We start from the raw sequence: 10,115 nt of genomic DNA, 5'->3' as shown, positions 1-10,115 counted from the left end.
AGAATAACATATGGCCTGCTCTCAACAAATGAAGTCATAAAGTAAATCATTCTATCATTCTACAGGCTCAAAATTCTCACCAAGAAGGGATAAAAAGGGTTACCGACATGTAGCATATGCAATCTAAAGCATGTTACCCCTAAATAGACATCTCTTCTCAGTTCTTTTTTTTTTTTTCTAAAAACACCTGTCGGACCTACTCTCATGAAACTTAAAGGAACAACCATGACAAGGGACTACGTTAGTTTACTACCGGCAAGGAACTCATTAGTGATTGAAACATTCAGTTTTCATATCCATTTAGTTCACTTAAGGTGATGAAATTCTTTAAAATTTCAAAATTTTCAATTTTTTCAGTTTTCATCGTTTTCAATAATTTTCAACCTCTTTTAAACTCTTGTCCCAAACCTTTCCCTTCCCAGGTTTCCATATCCCCACACTTGGTCGACATTGTCCCCAATGTATCGTGCTTTTAAAACAAAACCCGGGAATACCAACCAACAAACCATCCCATGAGCGGCTAATTCCTAACACAAAAGACAAAAACACATTCCCTAGACACAAAATGTTCACACCACCAAAAACACGAATAAGAAAAAACAATAATAAGAGTGGAACAGACTCCCCTGATTTAACGTGTAGAATCCTCATGCGTCTTGTTCCACCACGACCGTATAGCATTTCATTCGCGGCCGTGTCCAAAAAGTACTTGGGTCAATCTCTACAATTAGTGCGCAGATCATCACCATCCAAATGGAGATTGAGTATGGACAGTTTTGACTGAACTCTAATCCGTGCATTGTCCGCCACTTCAACTAGAACGTATCGGGATTTCACCAAACATCCCCACACTTGGACCATTGCATCCGTAGAGATTAAATACCTGGTAACCTGCAAAAATACTCATGCGAAAACAAAACAAATATACACTACTTTACATCCTCAGGCTGCCTCCCGAGAGCGCTAAGTTTATAGGTCTTCAGCCAGACCGTACCTGATGTTCCCTTATGGTGGTCGAGTGGGATGCTTGCATCCCATGGTCTCTAAGTATGTACCCCGCCAATGCTCTAGTAAGTCATCCACTGTATTCCACATTGGACCGAATAACTTTAACCTTCGTTTTGCATTATCGCACTCAGGCGGTTTCTTTTTCTTCTTCTTCCCTCGTGGCTTCCCTTTGTCTGTTTTAAGCTCCTCATGCGCCACACTTTCCTTTTTCCTTACCGCTTTTGCTCCCTGCCATTTCAAACCTGTCAACCATAAAACACTCATGTTTGGTATGAATCTCCTTTGCAGGAGAAACACTTTCTTTACCACTTTCAGCTTTTGAGTGTTCACCTGTAATAAGAGGATCAGTAGCATTTGAAAACACATTTAACCGCAATTCACGGTCACCAAACCTCATACTTACCGTTTCATCAACACAATTGATAATGGCATGAGCAGTTGCTAAGAACGGTCTACCCAAAATGACTGGAGGGTGCGTGTTCTTTGAACTTGTAGCACAATCAAGCACTAAGAAGTCAACTGGGTAATAACACTCTTCTACCTTAACAATTACATCTCTTACAATCCCCCTCGGACACATGGGAGTCTGATCAGCCAACACCACAGTGGTGTTGACCTTTTGTAGCGGACCAAAATCATATTGGTCATACAGACTCCCTGGTAGAATACTAACACACGCTCCAAGATCCAAAAGTGCCCTTTCTATTTTAAATTCACCCACTTGTACTGAAATAATGGGTGCTCCTGGATCTTGGAGTTTCAGGGGAAGGGTACCCAACAAAACGGAATTCACATTTGCAGTCAAATCAAGTTTTTTAGGAAACTTGTGAAGCCGTTTTTGGGTACTTAACTCTTTCAGAAACTCAACTTGATCGGGACTCTCTTTAATCGCATCAAGTAAGGGTAGATTAATTTTAGCTTGTTTAAAACTTTCCCACCTTTCATCCCTTGGTGGGTCCCGATCATGTTGAGGGTCCGATCTATTACCAACATCCCCCACCACATCCTCAACTAATTGTGATGGTGGAGTAATTGTGACACTACCAAATTCAGAAGTTGGAAGAATACTTACCGCGTTGATGTGCACATTTCTTCCATTTTTCAAGCTAGATGACTGATGTGCTGGGTTAACTGTGGTAGTGCTTGGCAACTTACCTGGATCTCTTCTCAGCTGAGCTAGATCTTCTGCTAGCTGCCCCAACTGCTTCTGCATTGCTTCAAACGTTTTGTCCCGAACTTCATTCTCTTTCTGGAAGTCCTTCATGAACTTCATAATAGCATCCAACTTGTCATCACTCGTTCCACCACTAGCACTTGAGGAGTTCCCTTGCTGAGTACCCGGATTATATGGGCCCTGATTTTGGTAATTACCTTGCGAGTAATTACCTTGACGATTCTGATACTGCTGGCCTCCTTGCATAGGTACCTGAAAATTAGGGTTCATTTGATTAGCAAAATTACCGTAATTAAAATTGGGGTGGTTTCGCAAACCTGGATGATATGTATTCGATTTCATATTATACTGCTTTCGTTCACCGAATACTTGGTTCACTTCTTCATTCGGACCCATCCTTGCGAGACACTCTCCAACCTGGTGTCCTAACTCACCACAATCTGTACATACGGCGAATGCATTAGCTGCCCTAACTTCAGCTCCCTTTCCCAACTTCATCTGAGCTACCTGTCGCTCTAATAGCAAATTCTGTTGTTTTAATTTCTCGACCCGTTCTTCAGCTTCATAATCTACTGATCTCGCTGATGCTGATCTTGCTCTCCTGCTAGACTGTGCCTGTCTCTTAGAAGTAGCACTCTGTCTCTCTAAATATGCCCAATCTGCAGATTCTGTATTCGTGAGAAACGTCCCATTACTGATAGCTATAAGATCTCTTACATCATCAGGAAGTAGCCCATCATAAAACACCTTAATTAATTCCCATGTCTGAATTTCATGATGTGGGCATTTCCTAAGCAACTCCTTAAACCTTGTGAATGCCTCATGGAACGCTTCCCCTGAATGCTGTTGGAAGGCTCTGATTGCTTCCCGAGCTTCACTGGTTCTATTCATCGTGTAATACTCCTCCAAAAACACCAGCTGCATCTCTTGCCAAGTGTAGATACTACCTGGAGGTAATGTCGCGAACCACTGTCGAGCTTTGTCTTTCAAGGTGAACTGAAATAGCGTGAACTTAACTTCATCCTTTGTAAACCCCGAAACCCCAATCGTCTGACAAATCGAATCAAAACTTGCAATGTGCAAGTATGGTTCTTCGGTCCTTTTTCCATAAAACTCGAGCAAATGGCCTAAGTATTGAGGCCTTACCTCAAAAGGTCGGTTATTATTTCCAATCGGTGTGACTATAGCCGACGAGTTCGGTACTATAACTGGTCGACAGTGACCTTCAACGCCTTGAATGGGTGCTCCTTGAACGACTTGTGGGACACCATCCATAAGTTGTATCTGCTCGCCCCTAAACCGATTATTAGCTCTTTGATTTCCCGCATTAAACTGCGGAACTCCATTATGAACTTGATTTTGTGGAATCGGCCGCTGGATGTGATTTCTTTGGTTGACTTGTTGTTGTACTGGGTGTCCTTGATTCACATTGTACCCCTTATCATATCTGTAATCCGCGTACCTCCCATCATACTGATTCTGATAATTATCTTCTTCCCAACCAGATTCCCAAGTATGCACACTGCCTTCTCTGTGTTGAAAACCCTCATCATACCCGTGTTGATGCTGTGGTTGGTTGAGACGAATAATTTCCCCATGTCGGAGATTTAGATTCCCCGGTTGGTTTTGTGGGCCTGGGTTGAATTGTGGAAATGGTTGTGGTGGTGGTTGATTCTGGTTTTGGTTATTAGGCTGGTTTTGGTTTTGAGGGATTGGTGGATCTGGAATGGGAGGGATTGGATCGTTTTGGGCTTGGTTTTGTGGCTCTTGATCAGCCATCTCGTGAGCTGCTTGTTCAAGATCTTGAGCAACTGTTGACGACTGAGCTTTAGCTTTCACTGCTGAACGAAGAAGAACGAGATTCTGTCGAGCAGTCTTTTCTATTTCTGGATCAAACAAAAGCGGTGATGATTTCTTTGAGAACCTGGTATGCATGCAACTCGAGAATCACCTGCACACAGACAAACAAGAAACCGAGCGTAATACTGAACGAGACAAATAAAAGACAAACAAAAAGAAATATTTTTGGATTTTTGTTTTTTTTTCTAATTTTTTTTCGAAAAACAACTAACTAAACTAAGCGCACCGACTCCCCGGCAACGGCGCCATTTTGATCGATGTCGTAAGGTCGGTCAAAAATAAAGTAAAGTGTCCTATTCACCTTTTACTAGTAAAGGGCAAGTAGGGTGTCGAATCCACGGGGAATCAGTGGAAAGTGAAAAAGTTCGTTGCTTTAATTATCATCTATTTCTAAACTAATTGCTTTTTGCAGTTGAGAATGATTGTGAAAACAAATGTAAATTATGATTGTAAACAATGATGAGAAAATGGACCAATCTCCGGGTTTTCAGGTTATGCAGAAAATCGGGTTACTTAGTTACGACTAGTTGGAAATCACATAGACATGATTTGTAAACTTGTTTTGATAAATAATTAACGGATAATATATTTGATTGCAATGATCCACGATCGAAACCGAAAGATTGATGCAAATGAATAGTAATCCAGTTAATTACCAATTTTAGATTTCATAAACATATCAAGTTCAATGATTAAAGGTTTAAAACAATGACATCCTAGAATTTAATCCCGGTTGTTGATGAACAAACCAAATAATTGATGAACACGAATGAATACGATAATCAAATATTGTTTAACTGAAACAAAGACAATAGGAACGACTAACCGAAAGTTTAATCGAATCCTAATCCAAAAAGTTGTAACAAAAAGCAAACCCAATGTTCAAACATAAACCCTAGTCCCGGAGACGATCGCGGGTGGTTTAGCCGCTCATGACGTTCGTGCGATCCTCAAAAGCTTGATAAAACGATGAATTCATGATTGACTTGGTGTTGTGCGGAAGATGAATGATGATGAGTGATGTTCTTCGATGAAGTTGAAAGCTCCCCCCCGCTTGTGTAATGGCTGCCTCCCTTTTGTCTGCAATGATGATGATGATTAATGTGAATTTCATGGGAACACCAAAAAGGTCACGTGATGATGCTTTAATGTTGTCTGACTTTGTCTTGTGCCTCTCACAAAGTCAAGTGAATACTCTTTAATATTGATATTTAGTTTCTTTTCATTAATAGAGTTTCACAAATAATGGTGATGATCAAATATGGTTCATTAATACGCTTTCTCTCTAAACCCCGTGTCTTCACCCAATCACGCGCTCTTACCTGCAAAAATACAAACTCTCGCAATAATTCAATTCCAATCATATAATCATATAAAATAAGCTAAACCACACAAAATCAACCCTTAAACACCCATGTTTCACGCTCTACATCAGTCACATAGAAAACATCATATATTTTTAGATAACTTAGATATATGTGTTTTAAAACAAGGTAAACTCTTAACATACATATTTTTTCCTATTGTAACTGAGATGTAGAGGTCTGTGAAAGGTATCTTCACATTTAGAATGTCATAACTTTTTTTTTTAAATTTAGATTTACTTAGTTGTCGTATGGTGTCTCATGTCTTTATTTTTATTTGTTCACTTATATATATGTTTCATTGGTTCAATTGTACATGTAAAGTATTACACTATACATAGTATTTTCTCAATTGTACTTAATTGGTTCTATTAATTCAATTTTTGTCTATTCATTTACATTACTTTTATCTGTCTAGAAGTCCCTTTTTCAGAACTTTCAAATGGTATGAGACATATTACATTATCAATAGTTTTTATTAATTTCCTTACTAATTGTGATAAAAGTAATAATTTCGTACAATTCATATTGGGTTATAGCTTTGAATACGAGCATACCTTATATTAATGTTAATGATAGCGAAAGTGAGGAAACTATATTTGGATGGTAGAAAATATAATATTATGCCAACATTAACCCGTCAGAATAATCTATTATCAGATAAAATCAGACACGTTACCTTTGAACAAGAAAATGTCACTATAAATATTAGTAGTGGTACAAAATTTTAAGTTCCTATGACAAATCCTAAAACAAATAACAGATCATATTATTATGAATGACTATACAAACTTCAATATTTATTTCGTATTTGGTCTGCATATTACTCTATATTATATATACTTAGATCATATTATGAACATATTTTTTTTACTTCACATTATAATTATGATTCACCCCGTGTATTACACGGGGCAATAACCTAGTTGATAATATATAAATATCTATTGGAATGAATCTGATAAGAGAGATCAGAATGTTTCGATGTAGTTCTTGATTGAATTGGTAAACATAAATGATACATGCCCGGTTTCATATATACATCAGAGGGTTTATGATAACTGCCCTACCTTAGGATATAATAATAATAACAATAATATAACCTATACTATATCGAATAAGAACTTATAATAATAAGATCTAGCTTAATACTAATATCCGTCTAATACCCTCCCGTAAGCTAGATCAAAGTTGTTGCTGATTCTTCAGGTATGTTCGCCGCTGAATTGCAACATATTCTTTAGACGTGAAAACACTTTGAACTGCAGCGCCTTAGTGAGCACATCTGCAATTTGACTTCCTGTGGAGCAAAAACGAACCTCAATATTGTTATTCTTGATCAAGTCTCGAATGAAATGATACTTGATCCTTATATGTTTGCTTTTGCCATGGAACATAGGATCCTTGGCTAAGCATATTGTGGATTTGTTGTCACAATGAATGATCACAGGACCATTAACTCCTTCTTGGAGCTCGTCTAAAATCCCTTTGAGCCAAAGTGCTTGACAACCGGCCATGGAGAGAGCAATGTACTCTGCTTCTGTTGATGATAACGCCACTACCTTTTGTTTCTTTGATTGCCATGCTATCGTTCCTGTTCCCAATTGAAATACATACCCTGATGTGCTCTTGCTGTCATCAACATTCCCTGCATAATCACTGTCACTGTAACCGATTAGCGTTCCTTTGCCTCCTTTCGAATATACTAGTCCTTGATTTAGTGTTCCCTTTACATATCTAAGTATCCTTTTCCTAGCTTCCCAATGACTCCGCTTGGGTTGTTCCATGAATTGACTTATTTTGTTTACTGCAAACATTATGTCCGGTCTGGTATTGGTTAAGTACATAAGACTCCCAACCAATCTCCTGTATAAGTTAGGATCCACTTCATCATCAGGATCTTGTTTAGACAGACGTAAACCATATTCCATGGGAGTTAAAATCCCAGAGCAGTTCATCATATTGAACTTGCTTAGTAAACCCTTTGCATATTGCTGCTGGGACAGAATGATATTCCCATTGTCGAATGAAACTTCCATGCCCATAAAGTAGTGTAGGATTCCCATATCGGTCATTTCAAACTCGGTTTTCATTAATTCCTTGAAGGATTCAATACTAGATAATGAATCACTTGCAATAATAAGATCGTCTACATATAGACAAATGATTGTTTTCTCCTCTTTTGATATTTTGGTGAATAGAGTATGTTCGTAAGTACACCTTTTGAATCCATGAGTGGCAAAATATCCTTCTATCCTACTATACCATGCTCTCGGGGCTTGTTTTAAACCATATAAAGCCTTTTTCAGCTTGCACACCTTTCTTTCCTTTCCCTTTACAACAGATCCTTCCGGTTGTTCGATAAAAACATGTTCTTTTAAATATCCATTTAAAAAGGCTGTTTTTACGTCCATTTGATGCAAGTGCCAACCATGATGTGCTGCTAATGCAAGTACAAGTCGAACTGTATCAAACCTGATGACTGGTGCAAAAACGTCTTGATAGTGTATTCCATATTTCTGATTGTAACCTTTCACGACCAACCTTGCTTTGTGTTTACTGATCCGCCCATGTTCATCATACTTAGTCTTATATATCCATTTAACACCGATTGGCGTTTGGTTCGAAGGTGGATCCACTAATTCCCACGTGTCATTCTTTATAATTGATTCCATTTCTTTATCCATGGCTTCTTGCCATATCGCTTCTTTGCTTGCTTCAACATAGGTTGTTGGATCAGTATCCGCATACAAAACAAAATTCACCACCCCACTCGTGTTTCCTTGACTTTTCTTATAAAGTTCTTTTACTTGTGCTTCAGTTAATTCTGTTGTGTCTTGATATACTTGAGTTATCAGCTTAGTTCTAATAACTTCATTTTGGGAGTCTGATGAAGAATCAATGCCTTCATTGTTTCCTGCTTCTTCGCTATCTCCAGTACCTTCATTGTAAGTCTCAGGTATTTCGGCTTCTATGTTACTGGGCTGCACATTGTCTTCATCATTTGTTACTGGTAGATTGATCTGATCTTCCACTGCTATGTTTCTGTCAACTTCACTTGTATTACTTATTTCTATCCTAAGCCCACCATCATTTTCTTTATTGGTTGCCCAATGTTGATTTTCGCTGAAAATCACATCTCTACTTATAATCATCTTGTTTGTTATTGGGTTGTATAATTTGTATGCCTTGCTATTTTCACTATATCCGACAAAGATAACCCGCTCAGTCTTATCGTCTAACTTGGAGCGATTTTGCTTGGGAACATGCACATAAGCAATGCAGCCAAACACCCAGAGATGATCTACATTTGGCTTTCTTCCACTCCATGCTTCTTGAGGTGTTAAATTTGACACACTCTTGGTAGTTGCACGGTTCAACAGGTAGGTGGCACAGGCCACTGCTTCAGCCCAATAAGCGTTTGGTAGTTCTTTCATCTTCAACATACTCCTGCTTAATTCCATTAAAGTTCGATTTTTTCTTTCGGCCACTCCGTTTTGTTGAGGCGTGTAACTTGCCGTAAGTTGATGATGTATTCCATTATTCTTAAGAAAGTTTTGAAATTCATGTCCACAGTATTCTCCTCCTCTATCTGTCCTTATGCCTTTTATTTTGCGTTCTATCTGGTTTTCTACTAGTCGTTTGAAATTCTTGAAATAACATAGTGCTTCAGATTTGAGTTTCAAGAAGTATACCCAGGTCTTTCTTGAGAAGTCATCTATAAACGTAATAAAATACTTGCAGCCTCCAATCGATTGTGTTTTCATAGGTCCACATATATCGGAATGAACCAATTGTAACGGTTCACTTGCTCGCCGTTTAGCCTTCTTAGAAAATGGTTTTCTGGCATGTTTGCCAAAAATATATCTCTCACATATATGTTCCGATTTAGTAATCTTAGGCAGCCCATTCACTATTCCATTTGCCCCCATATCGTGCAAGGTTTCAAAATTTAAGTGCCCATATCTTCTATGCCATAAGGTCGAATTGTCTTGTGTAGTCATATTGTATACTCTTGGAACTACATCATGTTTTAGATTCAGCGGATACATTTTGTTTCCTGTCATCTTCACAACACCGATGCAACGTCCAGACGAGTCATTAATAATACAACCTTTGTCATTAAACCGCACATCATAGCCCTTTTGTACTAGTTGCCCAACACTTAAAAGATTGTGTTTCAAACCTGCTACATAAAATACATTTGGAATTCGCTTCTCATGACCTTTATTTTAACATTGACATCACCACATCCGAGGACTTCTAATCTTTTGTCATCGCCGGTTCGAACCTCCCGTCTTTCTGAATCATTCAGATTTATAAATAAACTTTTGTTACCCGTCATATGATTACTACATCCACTATTAAGATACCAACAGTCGTTCTTAACTACTTCTTCCGTATTAAAAATCATAAACATTGTGTCTTCGGTTTCATCTTCTGTATCATCTTTGTGCAACAGCACATTATTTGACCGATCACTTTCTTCACGTTTATTACAAAATCTTGCCGTGTGCCCTAATCTTTGGCAATTATAACATCGGATCATCCTGTTGAATTTACCCTTTCCTTTCCCTCATCCCTTTTCGGAGTTATCAAATCTAGATGATCTAGATTTATCATAACCATTCCCTTGGACTTGGAAAGCCTGTTCCACTGATGCATCATCATCATCATATTGCCTTAACCTTAATTCATGCGATTGAAGG

This window comes from Helianthus annuus, chromosome 1 (genome assembly GCF_002127325.2).
Source record: "Helianthus annuus cultivar XRQ/B chromosome 1, HanXRQr2.0-SUNRISE, whole genome shotgun sequence".
Classification (NCBI taxonomy): domain Eukaryota; kingdom Viridiplantae; phylum Streptophyta; class Magnoliopsida; order Asterales; family Asteraceae; genus Helianthus; species Helianthus annuus.
The sequence above is the reverse complement of the archived record's forward strand: the minus strand, read 5'-3'. Positions refer to the sequence as shown.